Raw genomic sequence first — 13,966 nt, forward strand, 5'->3', positions numbered from 1 at the left:
TTTCTCTTTACCTCTCTACACTAATCCAAAATCAACACCGGCATTTGGTTGGTATTCTTGAATAATTATTAGAAATTTGGCATAGCCATCCAAAAACAGCAGCTTCAGTGAGTGAGTAACTAGCTGACAACTGAAAATGAATTGGAATTTTATTGAACATCTTGTTCATTTGTATTAGTAAAATAAGTTGCGAATGATCGTACCATGATCAATTCTCCTAATTCCAAAACCAGAAAGAAAGAAATCTAAATGCTACAGGTTTGTAGAGAATGAATTGTACCCCTCCAAAGCCCCTTTAGAAATGAAGTGTTCTGAGCCAACTATTTGAAAGACAATAGAGAATGAAGGTAAATTCTAGAAACCAACAAATCCCATTCATTTCCTTCAGTTTGTAAAAACAAGCAACTGACATGTTTCCTGCCAATGAACACACTTGCAGATAAGAAAGCTCCTACAGGAAATCCTTGCTAAAAGAGACCAGTTGTGCCATTAAACTTAATCTTCTTTACCAAGTCCCAATCAGTTAAATATCTGGGTGATTTAGCATACATTTCATAATCCCACGTTGTCAAATATTTAACTTCTAAAGTATTTATTTCTATGACATACATGCAGGATATTAAATGAACATTCAAATAGAGTTAGGACTCTTCTCTCCACTCCCCACGAAATTAGTTGATGAAAACAAGGGAAATTTGCTGCCTTTCAAAAAGATCAAACTGCTAATTGAATAAGTTTTAAAACTGGCCATTATCAATTAAGATAAAGCTATTCAATGCTTTAAATCGTCATGACTGGAAGGAAGACATTTCTAAGTGTATATCAAGAACGTAAAATTTGAAGACTGCCATTAACAAGATTAGAAAAATATAAGAAATGCATTTGCTTTATTATTTATAAAGTTCAATGACTGGGCCTCTTGGCTTATTTTTTGCTTAGCAAAATGAACTGGATTGGGGGTGGAGGGGAGGGGGAGGAGAGGTCTCCAAACTTTTTTCTTTATAGTCCTCATGGAAATCATTACCAAGATACCGGAAATATTTGCAATTTTGATATTGGGAATGTCTCAATTATCCTAAAAACAAAAGCACTCTTCCCCATCCACGAAAGAGGAAACTTTTCTATTAAAAGTCAACTGGATAATAATAATTGCAGTTTTGAAACAGTTCTTATTTTCATTTAGGAATTTTCCTTTCCCTGGTTGGCTTCAGAGAACACCCTCTTTTATATTTCCCAAACTACCAGGCAACCTTCATCTCTCCCCTTCATCCCCGACCCCCACAGCCCCCACCCCCCAACACACAAATGCAGCCTTAGAGTAGGGTTCTAAAATGCCACCAGTCATAAGTTCAATTGCTTGAGTTCAACTTTGAACCCTCTTATAAACACAAACACCTCATTATAACTTCCCCAGATAACTCGTCATCCACAAGTAATATTCTAATCTTTCTGGCTCTCAAAAGAGTCTTGTTCTAACAGTAGACACACAAATCAGTCTGATTCCACAATTAAGTGTTCAAATACATTTTCGTAGCCTTCCCTGGCACAGCTCAGAGGTAGCAAAATGCAAGGTAAGCCTGAGGGCTCATCCTTGGTGTAAGGCTCTTTCCTCAAATATTTCTAATAAAAATACGGTTATGAAATCTAGGAGACCACATTTTTGGTTGTTGTTGTAAAATGACCTTGATTTGACAGGCACGATCTCAGGTTTCAGCAGATGCCGTGGGAAAGCTCACAGAAGAAGCCAGCATGTTCTCCAGGCATCTGTGATGACATGCAGGTTTTGTTTTTGTTTTTGTTTCTTTTTAAGTGGTGGTCATGGTAGAGTATGTATGTGTAGTGGGGGTGGGGTGGGGTTACTCTTCTCGGTTTCCATGACAACCATGTCTCCACTCATCGGTCATTAGATACAATCCACTTCCTGTGTCTAAATTTTTAAGCCAATCAGAAAAGTGTTTATACGTTTAACAACTTCTGGGACAGTGCTTCTTTAATGAAATCGCTTTAAAGGCTCAAATGAAGATGTGCATGGGCTTTACAGTATGTCTTGCAGATACAATATTTCACAGTGTTTACTAATTCATATTCCTATATGGTGCAGAGTGCCCTTCTTCTTGGATGTGAAGTGCATTTTCCTCAAAGCAGACACCACAATCTCTTAGAATGGTGTGCAGGCTGATTTTGATTGTTTGCTTTTCGTCGTCTTTTCCTTTCACTGTCACAGTTTTAGACTTAGTGCATGAAACCTGCTAATGCACCAGGCACTTAAATTATCAAAGTAATGATACAGTTAAGCATCCATCTACTGATGGTGCTTTTTAACGAGTTAGATCCAAAACCGGTTAGGAATCATTATTCTAAGTTGAACAACTTTGCATTCTACAACTTACGAGCAGAAATCACTGAGAAGGTATTGTAAAGTGCTGTATCTATACATGTAAGCTAGTAGCTGACGTCTGCAAAGAAATTTGTCACCAAAATGGCCTACTTTATCTGGATAGAAACAACAACAAAAAATTAAACATAAAGGTATCTCGAGCAGACTGCGCCCGAATGAAAAATCGACCCTGCAGAAATCTGTGCACAAGAGGGCGAAGCTGAAATTACAGCACGATTTTAAAAGAAGGTTTTGGGTGACTGTTTTCCTAAGTCTCAATCTAACTGACCAATCAGGGTGAGAGTTAAAGTGGGCTCTAGTCATTCGTGCAGCCTTCAGAGCTCTGCACCCTCCGAGCTGCTCTCCTCTCCAAGGCAGAGCCGGCGATCAATGAAAAACAGGGAACAAAAGGAATATAACAGGATGTCTTCCTTAGCTAAGGAAAACGATTCCCTTTTTCCTCAATGAGCCAGTCGCACCCTGCCTACGACAGCTCCACATGAGAGCTTCCAGCAGACCAGTCCTTTCGGGTGAGACACATTTTACATTTGCAATCATGTGTCCCAACTGCTAGCAAATGTGTCACCTTAAGCACAGCCTGTGACGGAGGGCTCCCCGAGTCCAACCAATTGAAACTAATAAATTAAATAAATTAATAATCCCACAATTAAAAGCTCCCGAGAAAAGACTGCATTTCTCTTCCCCAAATGTCATCCCGGGAGCATAAACAAAGCATGAAAAATAGTCTTTCAGCCTTCCCAGCCGGCAATCATGGTTTTCCCTTCAAAACAATGTTTCTCAAAAAGAGAAATCTTCTTCTTGCCCTCAGTGGGAACTCATCTGTAGATGTCATATCAGGATAACCAGTTACAGTATTTGAAAAGAAGCTGAAACTGCCCATAAATTTGACACTGTTTATAATTGATAGCAAAACAGTTGCGACAGCAATGCTGTAAACTCTGCCCAGCCAAACAAACTCCACATTTAACACGTTCCTTCCTTGAAAATAAAAGTAACGCCCGGGGAGCCCACAGAAGTGGGCTTCCCTAGAAATAATTAAAAGAATTGCACCAATTATTTGATTATTTTTATAAATATCCATTTGTCTGAGTTTTTTAAAAAAAAATTTTTTAAAAAATGACTATCCACACATTCCTGAGAAACTTTTTTTTTTTTTTAATGAACTTACTTTTGAGACAAAACTAATGAAAATAAGCAACTTGCCATGGCTGGATCTTTCCCATAAGGGCTGCAAGCTATAAATCAATCTGCAACCAGGTGGAAATAGGGGGGCGGACACCTTAAAAAAAAAATCAAAGGGTGCCCCAAAATGCAGCAGCCTGAACACGGAGGGCTTCTCGTGACAATGCTAAACCCGAGCAGATCAGGAGGCAGGAAATGAGCCCCATTTTCGTTACCTTCGATCGCCTGCCCCCCCAGCTGCTTCTCGCGGCCGCATTGGGGGGCTGCGGCGACGCTGGACTCGCGGGTGGCCCCGCCGCCGGGTCGCGCCGTCTCCCGGCCGAGCTGCAGCCGATCGCGGCCGGAACCCCGGCTCCTGCGCCCGGCGCCCGCCCGGGGTCGGCGGCGCGGCTCCCACCCGGGCCTGGAGCCCTGCTGGGTCCTAGTGCGCGCCGCGCGCCCGCCTCGCGGCCCGGTCTGCAGCCCGCACCGAGGGCAGGCGGCTCCCAGCGCCGCGAGTCCCCGAGCGAGGCCGCCACCCCCTCGGCCCCTTGCGAAAGCGGCCGCGGGGCGTGCGGATGAACTGGAGCTTAATGTCAAGTCCTGGCACACGATGTTCAAAAGAAAGACCTTGGCTCCCACTGAACTCTTAGAAGGCAGATGCCAGGATCTGCAACCCCAGGGTAAGAGCAGGGCAGTACCTGGCAGAGAGGCTTGCCTGGTGCACTCGTGACATTGGCGGTTCACAGACGGTGGGAACGATACGGGATCGATAAAGATAGGTTTCAAAAATATAACGCTAAAAAGTAAAAGGGTTGAAAATGTGTGTATTTAAAACAATGTTTTAAACTGTTTTTTTTCCCCAATATTTTCCCCCTGTTGACAGGCCCTTTTGCATTTTGCTTTCTTTTACTTTATAATATGCTCTTTTAAATAACAAAGCCCCATATGGCTAAACATGTAGTCATTTGATTTTCAAAAGACCTCAAAAATTGCATCAAAATATGCACTCATGTATCTCCTAAGAAATCAACGAGAAAGAATTAATGGTGGCATATGGTGTGCCTCATAGAGAAAACTTAATTACAAATTAAAACAAATGTGAAAATTCACAAATTCAGTAAACTGAAAGTAAATGATGATCCTAGATGTATACACAAATCAGCTCCTGTACAATTAGGAAGACTGTAAATTCCAGCTTTCTCTTTCACAAAGGGCTTTCAGCAACCTCTTGGCACATTCATTTACTGCAGCCCACCTGGAAAGCAACTTTTAATCTTGCAAGTGCTCATTTAAGAGGACAATTCTATTAGCCCTTAATTCAAAATAAAAGTGCTTTAATTTGAAAAACCTGTTTGAAAGGCTTCACGACTGGGAGTTTTCTTTCAGTCTTTGATATCACCAAGTTTGAAGGTCACAATTCTGTAGAACTGCTAATAACAATGGCACTGTGGTTTACACCATAAGGAAAATCAAATATGTGCTTTCTGATTTCTATTTTTGAAGCAGAAAAAGTCCCTTTGAAAAGTACTCTTGCCCTCCCCCTTTCCAATTTTAGCTAAACAGGTGTAATGGAAGATTTTTAGTATTAATTAAACATCAAAGGCACTTTCTCTAATGCCTTATATCCACGCAAAGAACTAGTTGTCGTATGTTACACTTGTCAATCTTAAATTACTCGCACATTCATCTCCTGTGATCTTTACCACACCTCTGGGAGAAATCAGATACAATAATCCGCAATTTTCAAATGAGGAAGTGGAGGTCCCAAAAGGTAAAGTGACTTGTCCAAAAATCACACGGCTGGTGAGCAGAGCAGCTAGAATCCCATCCTATCTGCTTCCAACAAGCCCTGTTTTTCGAGTGCATCACCTGGCCTCCCAACTATTTCTCTGTAACTACTGCAGAAAATGAAGTATCCGAAACAAAAAAACGCAGGTAGGTTTCTTTAGCCATCATTTCTTACTTGTCTCAGAGCAGCAATTGACCAGCAAGGAAATAGGAGGCTTGTTGGAAATACGTTAGTCTCTACTAAAATGAGAAGGATGGCTAGGAAGACCCACCCACAATGGTCAGATTTCTGTCCTGGAGCTACCCAGGGCAACCTGGCAGACAGAAAACTTCAAACTCTGAGGCTGAGCAATGCGTCATCCCCCATACGTCTTTTGCTCTTTATCAGAAATTAAGAACTGACTCCATTTGACACATGGAGGAGTAAGTTTTTCTCAAATTGAACTTGGGTTTCTATAAGCAGTCCCAGAGCCAAAAGGCCTCAAAAACTCTTGAAATTCAGATACAAGATGGCCTATTAGTGGGATCCAGGTATCTCTGTCCACATCTGGTGACCCCTGGAACTCTGATGGGTCTCCAGGACATCCCTTCTCAGCCCTCCTGCACCCCTGGTAAAGTTACCACCCAGTTCTGTGTGTGGCCATCCCCTTCCTCCTCCTCTGTGCCAAAAGGAAATGTAACTTTTCTGATGATGTGTCCCTAAATACCAGCCAGGTCACGGGCTGGGTGACATTTAACTGAAAAAAAAAAAAACAAAAAAAAAAAACAAAAACATTTCATTCTGAAAAGTGATTCTTTCCTTTTCTTGTGCATTCACAAGGACAGGGCTAGGCATGGCTATATCATTGGAAAATGCATATGACTTCCCTAGAAGGATTGGAAGGATTAATGCAAGACTTACTTGATGAATTCATTTGATCCCTTTGTTGAAAACTGGTCTAATTACTTTATAGTCACACCATCCATGTGGCTGGCAAATGTTGCAAATGCTAGGCTCAAAGCAATCTTAGCACCAGGAGCAAATGAAGAGAATAAATGCTGGTGGTGAGCTCAGTTCACCTCTATCTCAAAGCTAGAGCACACCAGAAGAGGTACTGGTCGGGGGAAACTGTCATTCATTCATTCATTCATTCATCCATTCATCCAATTGTGTATGTATCAAATGTTGAGCAAGGTACTGTTCTAGGCTCTGGGTAGAAAAACTAAAGCTCTCAGGCACTCCTAATCATATGGAGCCCACAGACAGGCAAACAATTGTAGTGCAGTGGTATCAGCAGAGCAGTAAAACCATGACACTGGGGATATGAGGGCAATCTGGCTGCGACATCTGTCACCCCATTGATCTCCAGGGTTGATTCAGCTGATCTGGCTGGCTAGGCAGGTGTCCGCTTTCTCCTTCACTGCTCCATCTGCATCCCTCCTGAAGCTGTGTGCTACATCCAAGAGGATGACTATCCCTGAGAGGGGAGGACCAGTCTTTGGTCAAAGGTATACAAGTAGCTGTGCCCCCCACTAGAACCTCCAAACAAGCTCTCAAATCACTGGTGCTCTGTATTCAAACGCCAACTGTCCCAGTCCTGGGCCAGCTGTCTTCTAAGCCATTCCAGGCCTGCCCCTTGCTCTGTATTGCTAGGAGCTGTCTCTGGCAGGCTGAGTTTCACAGACTCTTGGGTCAGTTGGTCAGTGGCTGGATATGGCCAAGGAGGGGCACTGGAGGAGTGGAGGATGGTAAGAAGCAGCCAGGGGACATTGGTGTGTCGCTCCTGCCTCTGATGGCATCTCTAGCAGTGGCTGCATCAGGCTGAGGCTTCTTTCAGGTGACTCTAGGTCCTGGCCTCAGGTAACGCTGCCACTTCCTGTTAACTGTCCAGCGTGGGGACATTCTTGACTCTCTGTTGGGATTAGTTTCTGGGTGACTTCATCGAGATACATATGAGAGTTGGGAGAAGGAAGTCCCCACTGGAGAGGATACCCTAGTCACTGGCAAAGCCGTCAGGGAATGAAGATGTGAGGGCACTGCCTGGGGAGCAGCGAGGCTAAAGTGGAGGCTTCGGATGAGAAGGTGTCCACAGATTCTGCTGGAGAGGCCAGCAGGATCCAGAGTCCACTGGGGTCTGGACGTGATTGTGATTTCTACATGGCAAACCCCTTTATCTCCTTTTAGCCTTTGCTTAAATGTTCTCTTCTCAGTGTCTCTTGTTCCTCCTCATCCTGCTTTTTTCCTTCTTCCCTTTCCCTTACCACTTTCTAATACATCACTATTTACTTAGCATTTTTGTTATTCATTATCTGTTCCACACCACACACACACACACACGAACAAAATATTCATTATCTGTTCCACCACACACACACACACACACACACACACACACACACGAACAAAAGTTCTACAGGGCCAGGAATCTTTGCTCTATTCAATGATAATTTACAAGAACATAAAAGAGTGATTGGTACATAGTAGGTGCTCAGTAAATTTTTTAAATGAATGAATAAAGTTAGTAAGTAAAAAGTTATTTGTAGTAGAGTTCTCCAGAGAAACAGAATCAGTAGGATGTATTTATTAGAGTGAGAGAGACAGAAAGGATTTATTATAAGGCTTTGGGTCATGTGATTAAGGAGGCAGATAAGTCCCACGACTTGCACCCGGCAAACTGTAGACCGAGGAAAGCCAATGGTATAGTTCCAATCTGAAGGCCAGCAAGTTCAAGACCCAAGAAGACCTGATGTTTCAGTTCGAGTTTGAAGGCAGGAAAAAACCAACGTCCCAGCTCGAGGTAGGGGGACAGGAGATGGTCCCTCTTACTAGAGGGAGGGCCAGCCTTTTGCTCTAGTTGGGCCTTCAACTGATTGAATGAGGCCCACTCACATTAGGGTGAGTGTCTGCTTTCTTAATCTACCTATTCAAATGTTAATTTATTATTATTATTATTACTATTATTGAGACAGCCTTGCTCTGTCGCCCAGGCTGGAGTGCAGTGGCGTGATCTTGGCTCACTGCAAACTCCGCCTCCCAAGATCAAGCAATTCTCTTGCCTCAGCCTCCCAAGTAGCTGGGATTAGAGACGTGCACCCTCATGCCTGGCTTATTTTTGTATTTTTAGTAGAGATGGGGTTACACCATGTTGGCCAGGCTGGTCTCGAACTCCTGGCCGCCTCGGCCTCCTAAAGTGCTGGGATTATAGGCATGAGCCACTGCACCTGGCCTCACATGTTAACCCTATCCAAAAACACCCTCATGGACACACCCAGAATAATGGTTGCCCAAATATGTGGACACTCTGTGGCCCAGTCAAGTTGACATGTAAAATTAACCATCACATTGTAAAAAGGTCTGTGTTTTATCAGGATCACTCTGGAAAGTGTATGGAGGATGATTTAGATCCAAAATGTTTTAGATATCAGAAGGCAGGGTGACTTATTAGGAGGTAATTATCCTCATTCAGATGCAGACCTGAAGAAATTCACTGTTGGTGGCTTCAGATAACCCTTCAGTGACCCATGGGTGATGTGTGATGTTACACACACCAACGGCATCACACAGACACAACTCTAGGAGGAATCCATCCAAAGTGCAATGCCCAGAAAGGGACACAGTGAGTAACTGTGGGTGGTCCTGGCTGCCCTGCAACAGGCTGAGGACAACAGTGTCTCCTGGCCACTTTAACTGCTCAGCTGCAGTAGACACAAAGCGGGGTGGCCACCCGGCTCCTTTGAGGGGGAGATTTCTCATTCCACACTATGGTCCTGGTGTTGAGTGGGAAGAGGCATCTTATAGCATGACCATAGGATCAGGCCCAGGGTGGGCACTTGACCCCATGCCAGGATGATTAGAGTCCTCTGAAGTTCTCTAACCAACCCCAGGGGAAGCAAGGATTCTTCTCTTCACTTGAATTGCCAAGCTTGGCTGCCACCAGTAGCCCCATCCTCAGTTTACAGGCTCAGAAGACAGATAACTGCACAACTATGAGCCACAGCAGGACGTTAAAACACAACCAAAGCCCAGTATAAACTTTGAATTATCCAAACTTTTTTCCCCTCTATCATCATTAACAGTTTAGAATAGGCTGGCATACACACAGGATGCACAGAAATCCTCACTGTATTGGGAAGATCCCCAGAACACACGCTAGCTTTCTAGATATAGGTGGTATCAGGTTATACTGAAAGAAAGATTTTCTACTTGCTTCTGTGTATGCTTCCAATGGCAATAAAATGCCACCCGCCTTCACCCTATGAAGTCACAAGCCTTGACATTCCCCATGAAACCGATAGCCTCACCCTTTTACTAATGCAGGCTTAGGAGACGGTGAGATCGCACGTGACTTGGATGTCATTATTTTTACCCACCATTTTATAAGAGATTTATTGCCTCTTAGCGGTGACAGCACTAAATCAGTCCTATGAATCTATGCTTGTCAAGAGGAATGGACAAAACTCACTTTGATTCATTTGTCTCTCTGATATCTATCACATTTATTCCTTCATTGACCAAACCCAATCCTCTGCCCCTGGGCTTGCTTTGGCAATAGTGGCGAATGGGGGGCATCTCATCCCCTGCTCTTACAGAGCCAGTCATGGAACTGGCCACCGTTTGTGTTTCTCAGACCTCCTTCTCAGTTCCGGCTCAGGCCCTTTAGGAATCATTTATCCTGGGGTCTGACTCCCAAGCAGGGCTATGAAGTAGGCCTTGAGAGGAAAGCGTGGGGCAGACCGCTGCCAAAAAAACGGCCCAGTCTGGCTCTCGGCCAACCAGCTGGCTGCTGCGCGAAGGCCTCTCCCAGCCTCTCCAGACCTCTCTTTGTCTCCCTCGGCCTCCCTTTCTCAGCTGTCTCGCCTCAGGTAATCATCCACACTCTGCACTTCCCCGGCTCTTTTTATTCCCGCATTTCAGATCACTTTACACACATTAATTAAGCCTTAAACCACTCAGGAAAGAAAAGCAAAAGGCGCGTGGGGATGTTTGCACTGCGCTCCTCCCAGCTGCTCCGGCTCAGGAGCAGGCCAGCCGCGGGCCACCCCACACCCACCCCAGGAGAAAGAGAGCCGCAGAGGCTGCCGGAGACCAGGAGGGCTTTCCCTGCAACATGCAGGGTTAGGGTGTCAAGGGTGGAAATTGACTCCACACATCACAGAACATCCCGTTTCATTGAGAGGCACATGTCAGTGTTAGGGACAACCTCCCACGTAGCGATCACCTGCCACAGTTGATCCAGATGACCCTTGGAAGGTGGGTCCTGGGCAAGAGTGCTGGTGGAGAGAGGCGGTCTCTGCATCACACCTGGGTTAGGCGCACTTCAGTCTGTACTGCTGTGGTCGTGGTCGTGGGTTTTTGAATCAGAGACGTCTTAGTTCACATCTGGGCTCTGTTGCCTCCTAGCTCAGCTGTCTTCCACATATTGCTTGGTATCCTAGGTCCCAAGGTCTTATCTGCAAAGTGGATCTGATAGTATCCACTACCCTCCCCTACCTAGACTTCTGTGGAGGATGAAATTAGATCATGCATGAGGAAGTATTGGCACACAAAGTGGTAGATGTTAGAGCCTTTTTGAGCCACCTCTGTATTTAGTCCCAGCCAGTCTGAATAATGCAGTTCTGCTATGGCAGTTTGGACCCTCTAGCTCAAATTCGTGCTAATGTCTCTCATTCACAAGAAATGGTGGGGAAACCCAAATGAAGCCTGTAGTTTAGTTAATAGTCTTTACCAGTGATAATTTTTTAGTTTTGGTAACTGTGTCACGGTTACTCGAGATACTAACATTACAGAAAGTTGGGTGAGTGGCCTGCAGGAACTCTCTGTTTTTGCAGCAAATGTTCATCTAATGATAATATTATGAAAATACATAAAAATTAGTAATGGCTACACAGTGAGTGTCAAACTCTACCTGACATGGTTAGGCCTTGTGTCCCCACCCAAATCTCATCTTGAATTGTAATCCCCATAATTCTCACAATCCCCACGTGTCAACGTAGAGACCAGGTGGAGGTAATTGAATCATGGGGCGGTTTCCCCCATGGTATTCATGTCATAGTGAGTGAGTTCTTAGAAGATTTGATGGTTTTATGAGGGGCTCTTCTGCCTTCACTTGACACTTCTTCCTGCCACCTTGTAAAAAAAAAAAAAAAAAAAAAAAGGCCGGGCGCGGTGGCTCAAGCCTGTAATCCCAGCACTTTGGGAGGCCGAGGCGGGTGGATCACGAGGTCAAGAGATCGAGACCATCCTGGTCAACATGGTGAAACCCCGTCTCTACTAATACAAAAAATTAGCTGGGCACGGTGGCACGTGCCTGTAATCCCAGCTACTCAGGAGGCTGAGGCAGGAGAATTGCCTGAACCCAGGAGGCGGAGGTTGCGGTGAGCCGAGATCGCGCCATTGCACTCCAGCCTGGGTATCAAGAGCGAAACTCCGTCTCAAAAAAAAAAAAAAAAAAAAAAAAAAGGTGCCTTGCTTCCTCTTCGCCTTCTACCATGATTGTATGTTTCCTGAGGCCTCCCCAGCCGTGCTGAACTGTGAGTCAATCCAACCTTTTTCCTTTATAAATTATTCAGTCTCAGGCAGTTCTTTATAACAGTAGGAAAATGGAATAATACATTACCTATATTTTTAGTGTACTATATTAAGATACCTCCATAGTGACCAAAACCATGCCAAGTCTTTGTTACCAAAATAAGAGGCAATTTATGTTATCTCTAGCTGTTATCACCACCAAGAATAATCCCTCGAGTTTTCAGTGTCTACAAGGTACCATATTGAAGCTTAAAATAGCAAATATTACTATCGGGATAAAACCATCACCTGTGTGGTAGTCATTTTAAAGTAGCTGATTGGATGTGAGATACTTGATAACTTTACCATTTAAGTAAGTGCTTCTCTCATTTCACAGAAAATGAATGGCTTGCCAGTCAATCAGCTCTGAGTTTTCTCTTTTGGTGGGTGGTGACTGGGAAGAGCAATCTTGTCAAATAACACCGTAGATTATATCCGCTTGCCATTCTGAGTAGTTTTTGAGAGGTTTGTCTTAAAATGCTGAGGATATCTTTTCTCTTCCTAACTTAATAGGGACCAGATGATTTAAATGCTTTTATGTCCTCATTTTTTTTTAATACTGTAAGGGTTATTGCCGAGTTTAAAATGAGGAAACTGAGGCCAGCACAAGAATATCCAATGCGAATTTATTCAGCTCCTGGGCGAGGTTCTGCGGTCCGACAGGAGGGGCCGGAGAAGTCGCAGGATGCCTCTCATACGTGGGGTTTTATAGGGAGTGGAGGCGTTCCGATTGGCTGTGGGAGAGCAGGATGTGGGCGGGGCAAGCTGCCATTGGCAGGTAAGTGGGATGCACAATGCTATTAGGCAGATTTACATGGCTTCTTTTGCATTTTGGTGGGGTTTTCCAATGACTGGCTAGGTGCTGAGTGCAAAGCCTAGTGCCGAGTGCAGAAGTGGGCATGGGGTGATGACGTAGTTTCTAGGCGTGGAGAGGGATGGGCATGGCCGAGCTCCTGGAGGTGGGCGGGGGGTGTCCAAGCTCCTGGCAAGGCGACCGGCCTTACAAATACTATGAAAACGGTACTCATGGAGGGGTCAGAAGGAGATCTTTCTTTCTTTCTTCCTTTCTTTCTTCCAACAGGGTTTTGCCCTGTTGCTCTGAGGCTAGAGAACAGTGGCTTGATCATGGCTCACTGCAACCTCAAATTCCCTGGGCTCAAGCGGTTCTCCTGCCTCATTCTCCAGAGTAGCTAGGACTGCTGGTGTGTGCCACCACACCCAGCTAATTTTCCTCATTTTTTGTAGAGACAGGCGTCTTGCCAAATTGCACAGTCTGCTTTCCTGGACTTAAACGATCCTCCGGCTTCGGCCTCTCAAAGTGCTGGGATTAGAAGCATAAGCCACCGGACCCAGCCCAGAAGGAGATTTTCATTGAGTAAATGGTGAGTTTTATTAAGAGCCTCACCATCCCTCTCATTACAGAATGTGAATAGGATATGGCTACATTAAGTGAGTTCTGCGAGAGTCACAGCTTTAAAAAGCAAACCCTCTATCTTGTCAAGTTGCTCAGCTTTCCAGGTGATTAGTGATCTGTGATGTGTAATTCCTGAACGCAGAGGAGCTACACCTGGACATTTGATTGTGCCTGCTGGCTGAGCATTCGTAATCAAAGTTGGGTTGGCATCTGCTACCTGCAGGGCATTAATGGATCTGGGCCTGTGAAGAAGGTTAGGAGATAGCCCCAGTTCTCAAGTATGAGTGACATTTGTCACTCTTTTTAGTTGCCCAGGATGTGACCTCTTCCTGTACCCAGGGAATCCCCCATCTCAGGACACAAAGCCACCCCCGCTAAAACTGGAAATGGCACCGACCACATGGCACCGACCACATGCCCATGCTTTCTTGCAGTTGAGAGTACAAGGGGCATAACCTACGTTCCCCCAGCAGCTGGGGATGGGAGGGAGTAGAGCAGTACTCATCCAGCAGCCGGAGAAGCGGCAGCAGCTTCTACGGCAGAGCGCAGCAGCGTTGGTGTCCACAGCAGGGCCATCACCTGCCCCATCCGCGGCAAGAATTTAATTTAGGCCTTGATCCAGGCTGCAGCCTCTTGGAGCTGATCCCCTAGCTCT

The 13,966-nt window shown here is 44.9% G+C and overlaps 1 protein-coding gene across 1 annotated transcript in view; it reads right to left on the reverse strand.

The window, feature by feature from the left end:
* FOXN3 (forkhead box N3) overlaps positions 1–3,848 on the reverse strand; it is a 467,496-nt gene extending 463,648 nt beyond the window's left edge. Inside the window, exon 1 of the mRNA XM_012453090.2 lies at positions 3,796–3,848. The gene's annotated coding sequence lies outside the window, so the exon portion shown is untranslated. The remainder of the gene's footprint in view (positions 1–3,795) is intronic.
* Positions 3,849–13,966: the final 10,118 nt, after the last annotated feature.

This window comes from Aotus nancymaae, unplaced genomic scaffold (assembly GCF_030222135.1).
Source record: "Aotus nancymaae isolate 86718 unplaced genomic scaffold, 86718_ANA_hifiasm-v0.15.2.pri h1tg000011l, whole genome shotgun sequence".
Classification (NCBI taxonomy): domain Eukaryota; kingdom Metazoa; phylum Chordata; class Mammalia; order Primates; family Aotidae; genus Aotus; species Aotus nancymaae.